Genomic DNA, 13,010 nt, shown 5'->3' with positions numbered 1-13,010 from the left:
ATTGATTCTGGAAATAATTTTTAAGAGAACAGTATAAGAAAAGGCAAGACAACTTCAAAAAATAATGACAAGGGATTTGCTCTAACAGTTATCCAAATATTATAAAAACCTAGTAATTAAAACTAGAGTAGCATTACCATAGGAAGAAAACCAAATAGATCAATGTAATGAAATTGAAAATAGGCCAAGCATGGTGGCTCACACCTATAATCCTAGCACCTTGGGAGGCTCACTTGAGCCCACCCAGGAGTTTGAAACCAGCTTGGGCAACAATAAGACCCTGTCTCTACAAAATATTTAAAATATCTGCTGGGTGTGGTGGCATGCACCTGTAGTCCCAGCTACTTGGGAGGCTGAGGCAGGAGGGGAGCTTAAGCCCAGAAGTCTGAGGTTGCAGTGAGCTATAATGACATCACTGCACTTTAACCTGGGCAATAGAGCAAGACCCTGTCTCAAAAAAAAAAAAAAAAAAAAATGAAAGAAAGAAAGAAAGAAAGAAAAAGAATAATATCCTAATATCCACAGGAGCAAACTTTATTATGGAAGTGGCATTGTAAAACTGTTTAAAAAGAACATATTAATACTAATATTTAATAAATGGTGTTGGGACAACTTTCCACAAATTTAGAAAAATTAAATCCCTATGCATATCAATTTTAAAAAGTTGATTTCAGATGAAATAAGGTCCTAAACAAAAAGTTTTTAAACATTTATATTATTAGTAGGAAAGGCAAGGCCTTTTAAACTAAGACTCAATGTACAGAAAGCCATAGTATATCAACAAAAGTGATTACATAAAAGTTAAAAGACATGCAAATAATTGGGAAAACATCATATTGTGTTGAACCAAATGATATGGGGTTTTGGTTCAAACAGCTCAATATTAGCAATTTCATATAATTTGACCAAACATAAATAGTAAGAGTTATATACATATAAAACTATATACTGACCTAACATATATAAAGATTTGATATTTAGAAAAATAACTATCAATCAGACAACTCAAGAGAAAAATGAACAGATACTATGAAAAGGCAATTCCCCCAAAAGGATGTACAAATAGGTAATAAATACGCAAACACATTCAACCTCACTAGTAACTAAGGAAATGCAAATTAAAGTAATTAGAAATCATCTAATCACCATATCACCATATGAAACTTTCATATGATAACATCAACTGCAGAGGAGGACATGGAAAAACAGACACTCATATAATGATAAAATAAAAATAAGTGTACAACTATGAGGATTTATCGAAACAGAAAATGTAAATATGTCGTACTCTGTAATTCCACTTCTAGTGTTTACCCTGGAGATATACTAACATATGTGCTGAAGAAGACATTTAGAAGAATATTCAGGCCGGGAGCAATGGCTTAAGTCTATAATCACAGCACTCTGGGAGGCTGAGGCAGGAGGACTGCTTGAGTTCAGGCATTTGAGGCTGCAGTGAGCTATGATGGCACCACTGCACTCCAGCCTGGGAAACAGAATAAGATTCTGTCTCTAAATAAATAAATAAATAATAATAAAAGAATATTCATTCTGATATCAGTCTTTATGAGAACAAAAAAACAATAAAGGTAAATGTCCATCAATAGTTTCCCAAGAATAATACTAATTATGAAAGTTGAACCAAGACTTACTTCTTTAAAAAGCTGATAAAAATATCTTGAACAAAAAGATAAATCATGATCTATAATTAATTTTACAAAGTATCAGGTATACATAGTTTTATAGCTGTGTTCTCCCAATGTCAGAAAAATAACTTGTTTAATTATCCTAGACCACAGAAAAATATAAAAAGCTTTCTAATTCAGTTTTTTAAACTTTATTATTTCCAAACATACACATATACAGAGAACAGTATCATAAAACCCCATGTGCCCATCTTCACAATTATCAATATTCTAGTCATCAGCAATGCAATCTGAGGCAAGCAGAACCTTAACACTCAAACCTTGACAATGACAGTAAAAAGAGAGAAAATAGATATTTTTCATTATGAATGGAGTGAAAAAATTCTAAATAAAACACCAGCTAAAGGGGGATATAGCAGTGTATTAGATTATTATCAGGGTTATTTCAAGAATACAAGGCTAGTTCCACTTTAGGCATTTATAATTCATTATTATATCCAAATATTATAGAAAACAAGATTAATATCAAATAGGCATTTGAGACAATTCCACAGTCATTCCTAATAAAAACCATAAATAGGCATTATTATTATGAAACACTATTTTCTAAAACTAACAGCAAACATCCTATTTAGTTAAATACTAAATGTATTTACACCAAAATCAGTAAAAGTGCAATAGTATCTGCCAACACTATTGTTATTTACCCTGCATTTTGAAGACTCAGGTAATATCATGAGATAATGGCTCGAGATAATGGGAAAAAAATTAATGAGTATTAAAGACCACTAAGAAATTATCTGAATTAAGAGAATTTTAACTACATTAAAAAAAAACAAAACAGATTTTTTTCCTACATCAACAATCAGATGGAAACGAAAAGGAAAAAAATACGCCAGTAACAAGCACATTAAAAATTCTAAAACTCTTTGCAAAACATTTGCCAAAAGCACTACTATTAACTGATACAAACAAACAAACAAAAAAAACAACCTAACAGAAAACAAGAAAAATGAACCAGGTAATTTACTGAGGAAGAAATCTAATGGTCAATAATCTTAAGAAAAAATATTCTGTTCCACTAGTAATAAGGAAAATGTCAATTCAAAATAAGGAGTTGTAACCATCAGACTGTTAAACATGGGATTCTGAGAGACAAGTGTAGTCTTACACATTACTTTTAGAAGGTAATTTGGCACTATCAGTTAAAAATTTTCAATAACACAAACACGCTCTTTAACCATTTTAGAAATAAAGAGTGCCAGCACAGTATGTGAAATCAGGGACAAAAGTATTTACTGCAATGTTGTCTGCACGGGCAAAAACCTACAGACTGTCCAAAACATAGAAAGCTTCTTATAAAAAGCATAAACCAGAAGGATGTTCGCCTTGTATTTTTCAACTGAAATAATCTAGCTGAGGAATAACTGCAGAGCCTGATCTTTTATAATTATTAAGAAAACTCTAAATTCTATATAAGATGCACAAGCATAGGGAAAGGCTTAACCCTTCGCACTCGCTTTTTTCTCATTATCCACTCGACATTATTCACACTTGCCATCCGAGTGCAAAGGGTTAATTCAAGAGGAGTGGGAACTGAGAGCAAAATGGCGTTGGTGGATTTGATCTATTTTATGTGTTCTTTCTTCTTCTTCTTTTTCCCAGTTAATGAGACAGGGTCCTATCTCACTCTATGTCCCAGGTTGGAATGCAGTAGCCATATCATAGCTCTCTGTAATCTCAAATCCTGGGCTCAAGTGATCCTCTTGTCTCAGCTTCCCAAGTAGCTGGGACTACAGGTGCATGCTACCTTGCCTGGTTAACTTTGAACTTTTTTTTAAAGACGGTGTCTTGTTATGTTACCCAGGCTGGTCTTGAACTCCTGGCCTCAAGTGATCCTTCCACCCTGGTCTCCCAAAGTGCAAGGATTACAGGTGTGAGCAACTGTGCCTGGCCTATTTTATTTAATACGTGTATATTGTTTTCAAAATTGAAAACAAATATTAAAATAAGTTATAATGAAATAGAGCTATATGTACAGACATGAAAATATCTTGAAAACAAAATGTGAAGTTAGGAGGCTCACATTACAGAATACATATGGGATGGCATCATTTAGGCATAAGAAGATTGTCTCTCTATATTCACACAAACAGATGTGTTTGTACCTCCCCTCTTGTAAAAACCAACCTAGACAGATATAACCAAACAGGCAATAGTGGTTCAGCTTGGAAGGAGAAGTAGCCAAAACAGTAACTGAGAGGAATTTTAGATTTATCCCTACTATTTCAATTTTTATAAAAATATATTAATATATTACTTATAAAGTAAAGATTGGGGAAAAGATTCAGAATTATTTTAAAAATAAAGTTTAACTTTAAACGAATAATTTGGTTTTATTAATGTATATTATTAAGCAATCTCTTATCAGGAAAGATTTCTTCCTATGTTTTCCTCCTGAAGAAGTAAATATAAGCACTTTCTATAGTTTCTATTTTCACATTCACTTAACTACTCTGTGGGGTGTATTCTACTTCTAAATTATATATACGTAATGAGCTACATGTAAGTAGTCTTTTTGGGGGGAAAAAAGAACCAACATAATTTTTAGTTCAAATAAGGATAAGCTACTCTTAAATCATAAAAGGTCAAAAGTTTTAGGCATTGCTTAGGTAATAAAATAACACAATAAGCTAAGTGTAAATAAATGCAATTAAGCTCTAGCCCCAAACTGTGTTAAGCTCCTCAGATTATAAAGGTTAGTGCAAAATAGCAAATTATCCCTGCATTCTTTGCAGTAAACAATAAAAATGATATATTATAAATGTAAAATTATTTTAAAGAGAATGAAATAAAAAACTACACAATTTTAAGAGTTCTATAGATTTCTAAAATTGTTCTGCAACAATGAGAATGTAAACGATTTGCTTATAAAAGATAAACAATTCCAATTTATTTCTTATAACTGAAAAAAAGCTTCCAAAATTTAAAACTATAATATTTTAACTCAAATGCTCTCCTCAGTAACCAATAGTTTGTCATTTGTTGTGCAAGTAGAACTCTTACTCTGTATATCACACAAAACTCCTGCTAGTATTTTTATCTTTGGCTAATTTTTATACCCCACTATCTATTACCTTTTTGCCCTGTGATATAATTATTATGACTTTAAAAGCAATCAGCCTTTAAAAATAACATTTCACATGGATGAAACTCACACCATTCTATTAAGTTTTTCATACACTTATGTGGAAAACTCTGCTCCTTTTTTGTACTTCCATTATGTTCCAAAAGATGGAGACATTATTCAATAAGACATGAAGATCCAGAGTAGCACTGCTTAAGAGAATTATAAAATGAGTCACTTGTGTAATTAAAAAATTTCCAGAATCCATTTAACTAAAACAAGGTGAAATCAATTTATAAATTTTATTTAGCTGGGCACAGTGGCACATGCCTGCAGTCCTAGCTACTTGGAAAACTGAGATAGGAGGATTTCTTGAGGCCAAGTGTTCGAGACTAGCTTGAACAGCACAGTGAGACTTCATCTCAAAAAATATATAAATAAATAAATTTAATTTGTATCATCAATATAAATTATTTTCATATAATAAATATAAATTATTAATGAGGTATTTTACATTCTTTTTTGTGTGCTCTGCTTTTAAAATTCAATATGTATTTACAACACATCTCAATTTGGACTGGCCACATTTCAAATGCTCAATAGCCACATGTGGCTAGTAGCTATGGTGATAGGCAATGAAGATCTAGAGTTACAACATAAAACAAAACCAACTTTTCCAAACATTAAAATGTTCTATTATGAGCAATGTTCTATTATGACCACTAAGTCAAGACAAAAACTGAATTTACACACATGAAACTGGTCTACGATTCAGTGGCAATTACTGAAAGAAACTGGTGACACTGTGATAATGCAAACACATTTCCCCCAAACAATCCTTATATTATCTTATCCTAATGGCTCTTAAATATTTAAGCTTTAAAAAAATTTTTTTCTATCATGAAGAAAGTTGACTTTACATGAAAACCATTTATGTTCTGAGGCAGACCCACATTTACCTACCATACTCTGACTCCTAACTAGCCTAAAAGAAAACTTCAGGCATTCTAAGGTACCCACTTAAGGACATTTTTGATTTCCCCCAGAATGGTAAGAAGACAGGTTTTGTTTTTTGAATTTTTTAACTTACACATATCAATTTAAGGGTGATGATCCATTTATTTGGTTAAAAGCCTTATAAAAAAGACAGTTGTCAGACAAAGATGGAGTAGGAGGGAATCTCTGAAGATGGTTTTTATATTTTAGAAAAATAAGCTCATTGTAAACAGAGCTTTAAGTCTTACCTCATCAGTTATGTGAACAGGGCAACAGATTAACACACACACAATCAGATCAGCAAGGAGTATTTATAGGTTGTTTAAATGAAAAAATTCAGGTGTAAAAACACAACTATCTGGGGCCATTTAGTGCAGGGAGAGGACAGGCGGCAGAGGGACCTGGAGAGACACTGCAGGAGGGTGCACTCGCCCAGCATGCTCCTGCAGTGCACAGCATGCAAAGTACTCACTGGCCAGCAGCTTGCCCCAGAGACTCTCTCATAAGGTTTTGTAGTGCAAAATCTGATGACATACCTCCACAGCACTTTAGAGTGCAAATATCGTGCAAGTTCATCTGGTGACACATCACAGCAAATTCTCTGCCACTCAGTGAGCTATAGTTGTTCACTTGCTAAGAAAGCCTGGATCTCAGCCTGGGGATGGGTGAGGGAGCCTCTTCCTTTGGCACTATCTCAGCAGCAGGGGCAGCAGCTGTTCCTTACTATCTATAGTTTTTACATTATTTAGAGTTCTGCTTACTTCTTACTAGCCAATCCCTCATTACTCCAAACCCTATTAAGTCTAATTTCTTTACATTAAATTTCCTCTGTTCAAAAAAACTGCTTCCTGTCTCCTAATTAGAGTCTGACAGGTAAGATACGCCAGAGGTCACCCATTCATGATGCTTTTCCTCATACTTCCAGCACTCAAACACCTTCCCAATTAACTGGTTATGCCTATTTAAAAAGTAATCATAATAAGGCCGGGCGCTGTGGCTCACGCCTGTAATCCTAGCTCTTGGGAGGCCGAGGCGGGCGGATTGCTCAAGGTCAGGAGTTCGAAACCAGCCTGAGCAAGAGCGAGACCCTGTCTCTACTATAAATAGAAAGAAATTAATTGGCCAACTGATATATATATAAAAAAAAAAATTAGCCGGGCATGGTGGCGCATGCCTGTAGTCCCAGCTACCCGGGAGGCTGAGGCAGAAGGATCACTCGAGCCCAGGAGTTTGAGGTTGCTGTGAGCTAGGCTGACGCCATGGCACTCACTCTAGCCTGGGCAACAAAGTGAGACTCTGTCTCAAAAAAAAAAAAAAAAAAAAAAGTAATCATAATATAGAAAACAGACAGAATATTCACTCTAGTAAAATATCCTTTTTTAAAGCTAACTCCCTGTTACAAACTAATGACCTATCCCACAAGAATTGATTCATACATACCTTTCAAGTTCCTTTATTACACAAAGGTAGGCAAGAGCAATGTAATTTAGGTTGAAAACAAAAACAAGGTACTAACACCTTTAATAGAAATATGCTAAGAATCTAAGTTAACCGTTCTCCACAGTTCTTTGCCATTAACAAGAGTTCAGCCTGGAGAACTAATACATAAGAGAAATACATAATACATACACTACAGCTAGACTACTCAGAATATTGCAATCATTATTAATTCTTTAAATTTTATATGGAAACAGATATTTACACATTGAAGTTCCTTCTTCATAGCAATTAACAAAGTAACTCTCTCTCTGTGCTGATACACAGAGAATTCTAGGCATAAGAAAGCAAGAGATAGATTCTGAGCTAGTACATGGGCACAAAGGTAAAAAGAGTTGCCCAGGAATTACTCCCAGAAGGTAGGGAAAATAATTATCTTAAACCCACTTTGCCATCTTTGCAAGCTAATTTCTCACAATGTAAAATTGTTCTTTATGTGTAACCTATTTTCTAGAAATATTTATGTGTGCATGTGTATGCTTTTGAAAAAAATCTGCATACATTTCGACATGGTTTTTAGACAATAATCATGTGTTTATAGAGCTTATTCTTTTGTACAGAGCTTCTCATCTTAACATGTTCACTTATTATGACTAATGTAGTCTATTCAAATTAGAAGCAAAACAGATCTGCTATTTAAAAAGTGCAACTTTTGCAGAAAGGGACAATTTTTTAAATAAGAAACAAATGAGGAAAGACTACGCAGGACCTTTTTCTTACTTTTTGTCATTAGGCCTTCACTGGAGGTATAATGGTAATTCTGTACTTTGATTAATATTTAGAGTAAAACAGCCCTTGGATTGTGTGGTATATTTGGTGGATTTTATAGCTGGAGACCAACGTCACGATAATCCTCTTATTTACTAAGATTCTCTCAAAGGCAACAGAGGATTGTCCTACATTTCTAAAATCTGGAAATAAGGGTTTTCATACATTTACTACTTTTATATATACAAAGAAGTGAAAGTCTGTTTTTAAATTTCATGTTTTATGTTTATATTGTACTTGTTGAAGTACAATTCTCAGTTGGTAAACAAAATTTATACTTTTACTTTTTAAATGATGGATATAAGATATAATATTTAAGCCTGACTTTCTGCCATTAAATTCATGATCTCCTTAGGGGTTAAAATTTGTCAGTAATCACTGAACATACCATTACTGTACTTGGGTTGCCATTAACTAGAAGAAAAGTATATCAACTATAATCTTCGCATGTCTGGCCCCTCATAAGACATATTTTTAAAAAAAAGCCACAGACTGGAATTTCAATCTAGTATAAAAACCTGAAAATTGAATATAGCAGTTGGTTCACAAAAGTTCAAATCAGTCATCCATAGTCCACTCACTCGAAAATGTTAGATAAAATATCTTAGCAAAAAAGCATTTAGTAACATTCCAAGTAATAACATTAAAAAAAGAAGTTTACATTCTCCTTAACCCAACAATCTTCTGGTTACAAAAAAAAAAGAAAAAATCACTTCTTGGAACTCCAAATCACTCTCTCCTCTGCTCTTGTGATCAGCCACCCAGGCTATTTTGCTGTTCTTCTAAAAGGCTGAGAGTGTTTCCATCTCAGGAACAGCACACACTATGTATTATTCCAGAATGGCCTTCATCCAGCTGGCTCTTTCTTATCCATTTCAAGATGAAGTGACCTTAGAGAAGGCTTCTTCCCTGAGCACGTTATCTAATATTGTGCCCTCACACTTCAGTATCACACCACCCTGACATTCTTCATAGCTTTTACCACTAATGGAAATTACTTTTTCATATTTTCAAACATATTTATCTGCTTTCTTCATTTGGATGTAAGCTCTATGATAGCAGGGATCTTGCCTAGATTGTTCAGGGTATTTATAATCATACACTGATAACATACATGTGATACCAATAAATATTTGGCAAAAGAAGAACTAGCAAGGTAATGTCCAAATTACTGGTAAAATCTTTCAACCTTCACTATAAAACATTCACTGAGCCACCTGTTGGTCACTCAAAACCAACTGAATTAGTTACAAGTTTTAAGGCTACAGTCACCAACCCCTGGGTCATGGACTGGTACTGGTCTGTGGCCTATTAGGAACCAGGCCACACAGAAGGAGGTGAGCAGCCCAGAGTGCAAAGCTTCATCTGTATTTACAGCCACTCCCCACAGCCTGAGCTCCGCCTCCTCCCCTCCAACCTGGTCCACAGAACTCTGTCTTTGATGAAACTGGTCCCTGATGCCAAAAAGGCTGGGTACTGCTGTTTTAAGGCACAGGAGTCATCAGAAGGAAGTCATCAATTAGTTGATTAACTTCATTGAGATACTTAATGCAAGTATTCTTCTATCTGGTGCCATTTCTATCTTTCATAGATAAAGGGGAAACAGAAAAAAGAAAATAAAGTAAAGGACTTCATGATTGTCTAAAAAAGAAAATTTAGTACTATCTACACCGTGTCAATTACCAATAGCATCCTATATAATTTTTATTTAGAATAAGGCACTTATCTAATTGGAGGTATGAAACCTGTTTTATTTAGGTGAACTACTAAAACCAAAGACTGGTAAATAAAACCTGAAATTTATCAGTCAAAAGACGGTCACTTCTCCACATTTTAAAAAAGTAAAAAGAAATGTTCAATTGATATATTAGTATGTTTCAACAATTTAGCCTACTGGCAAAGTTATACAAGTTGAGGATCCCTTATCTGAAAAGCTTGGGACCAGAAGTGGTTTCAAATTTTGAAATACATGCATTATGCTTACCAGTTGAATGGAACTAACTTGAAAATCCAAAATCCAAAACGCTCCAATGGGCATTTCCATTAAGGGTCATGTTGGTGCTCAAAAAGCTTTGGATTTTCAAGCACTTTGGATTTTGAACTCTCAAATTAGGGATACTCAACCTTAATATGTTCCAGAGAAAACTAAGCAATATTTGAAAGAAACTACATGTAACAGGATGAAAAAATATTTATAGCTCTCTAATGTCAAAGAAAACAATTACAAAAGGTAACAGAGTAAGATGTGTAAATAAAAAAAACAAATCTTTAATTTAAAAGCCAAGACTTCTCTAAGGAATTTAAGTAGAAAAAGTCATGCATCACATAATGTTTTAGTCAATGAGGGACCACATACATGACAGTGGTCCCGTAAGATGCCAATAAAGTACCTTTTGTATGTATAGATACACAAACACTTAAGACAGTGTTATAACTGCTTATAGTATTCAGTATAGTAACATACTGTACAGGTTTGTAGCCTAGAAGCAATAGGCTGTATAATATAGCCTAGGTATGTACTAGGCTCCATTGTCATTGAAATGATGAAATCACCTAATAACCACATTTCTCAGAATGTATCCTCATTGTTAAGTGATGCATGACTGTACATTATAGGCTTTACGTGCATACATAAAAGGACTTAATTGGCACTCTTAGAAAACTCTGATGATACAGGTGGATTATATAGGTAAGAGGTTTTGATCCCAAATATGTAATCTGAACACTTGAATTTAGGCTCAAAATTTCTGATTTATTAAATTCAACTTTACTATCATGTATTTGCTGTATCACAAGCCACATCAGAATTTAGTGGAGGTATTCCTCTCAGGAGGAACAAACAATGAATAAAGAAAATATTTAAAATTGTTACAAAGTTCCAACCTTTTGAAAACACTGCTTTCAAGTTCTTCAGAAGCGACCATTTTCATAAAACAGATATGCTAAATATATCCGTTGACTGATTTTCTATTTGTTATAACACATTCCTTAAAAACTTTACACAACAGCTGAGGCCTTAGATGAACTTTATCAGTTTCATGGAATGAGTGGGTCTAAGTAAAACAAAATGTAAATCTTGACAATCTAAATTTTCCACAATTCAACTTTATCCTATTCGTTAGAGCTTTTACTGTAATAGTTTTTCAATATCGTACCTGCTTATGATTAATCAATAGAATCATAGTCATTTTTATAAAAGTTTACAGGGCAGAACAAAAAAAGTAAACACACATTGTTCCCCTAAGGGAAAAAGTCTTAAGACGGATGTGTTAAAATAACTGTAAATACTAGGGAGAATACAATACAACCAAGGAGAGGCTTAGAACATACCCTACAAATAAAATATTCTGTAGTTCTGTAGGGACTACAGTAATACCTTTTCAGTGGTACCCACTCAGTGATCACCAAGTAGCAATGCCACCATCAACTGTGGATTCTCTCAGCATCCCAAATCCTACAGTGCAAGTCTTGGCCCAGGGTGGGCTATGAAACCATAATGAATAAAATATAAAACAAAGCAAACAAGCCCAGCAACACATACATCAAGGTATAAGAAAATCACTGTCATAATTTTCCCTATGCATATATTGTTTTTTAATTTAAAAACAAAGCTATTTTTAACATTCTGGACCAGGGATTGTCGAACTTTTTCTGTAAATGACTCCTTTGGCCATACAGTCTCTGTTGTAACTTCTCAATCATGCCATTGTAGGATGGGTTTCCAATAAAACTTTATTTACAAAACTAGCCAGCAGGCTGGATTTGGCCCTCAGGCTGTAGTGTCCCAATCCCTGTTCTAGATAATAGTGAGGGTACTTTGTTCATCTAATTATAATGAAGAATAAGCTCATGTGTTTTTCTCAGAATTCTCTCCATATGTTTGCTCTCTAAGAATACCACACAGAGGAACATAAGTAGGTCATGACAACAAAAGATTTTTGTTCCCTGAAGATAAAGTAGCAATTGAGTTACTATCTTCCTTTCTCTATACTATTAAGGTCAAAGACATGAGTCAAAAGACCAAGAGTTTTAATCCTGGCCCAATCCCATATCAACTATGTAACCCTGGACTTTATCACACCCTCTCAATTTTAGTTTACTTAACTACAGAATGAGGAAATCTTCTCAGAAATAGTTAAATATGAGCAGATGTGAAAGCACATTTGGAAATTCTAAGTCATAATACTATCATTACTACTACTAATCACCATAATAACAATAGCAACAAACATTATGTGCCAGGTATTCTAATAACTGATTTAATTTTCACAACTTTGTAATGTATGACCTGTTTATTTTACTGCAGATGTGGACGCTAAAACCCAGAGAGGTTAAGGCTACACAAAAAAACAATGACAAGCTGGGACTTGAACTCATGCAGTCTGGCTCTGAAGTCCAAAGAAATCGCTATATTCTATTGCTGCTAACAAAAGGAAGATGAAGATTTGATTATTCTCAGTAGATAACGTCATGTCCTAAAACTATTTAGAAATCTAGGAAAACAATGGAACAGAGCTAATGTTTACAAAGACAAGACTTTTTTTTTTTTACACTTAAGTAAACCTTTTTCACAGAGACCAAGTCAGTTTTATATCACTTCTTTAAACGATAAAATTTAAATAACATTTGTAAAACAAAGATATTTATACAATCAAAAGTAAATAACAAAAATAAAAGACTCTGGAGGTCACACTGGTGCTTTTCTAATACTAACATTTTACTCTTGTATCAAAATTGTTTATCAAAATGCATCCTCTAGGCCGGGCGCTGTGGCTCACGCCTGTAATCCTAGCTCTTGGGAGGCCGAGGCGGGCGGATTGCTCAAGGTCAGGAGTTCAAAACCAGCCTGAGCAAGAGCGAGACCCCGTCTCTACTATAAATAGAAAGAAATTAATTGGCCAACTGATATATATATAAAAAAATTAGCCGGGCATGGTGGCGCATGCCTGTAGTCCCAGCTACTCGGGAGGCTGAGG

General features: G+C 34.2%; 1 protein-coding gene across 11 annotated transcripts in view; it reads right to left on the bottom strand.

The window, feature by feature from the left end:
• The window catches only part of TJP1 (tight junction protein 1), a 227,886-nt gene that overhangs the window by 35,918 nt on the left and 178,958 nt on the right, over window positions 1-13,010 (bottom strand). The window lies entirely within an intron of this gene.

Source organism: Microcebus murinus, chromosome 7 (assembly GCF_040939455.1).
Source record: "Microcebus murinus isolate Inina chromosome 7, M.murinus_Inina_mat1.0, whole genome shotgun sequence".
Classification (NCBI taxonomy): Eukaryota; Metazoa; Chordata; class Mammalia; order Primates; family Cheirogaleidae; genus Microcebus; species Microcebus murinus.
The sequence above is the reverse complement of the archived record's forward strand: the minus strand, read 5'-3'. Positions and strand labels throughout refer to the sequence as shown.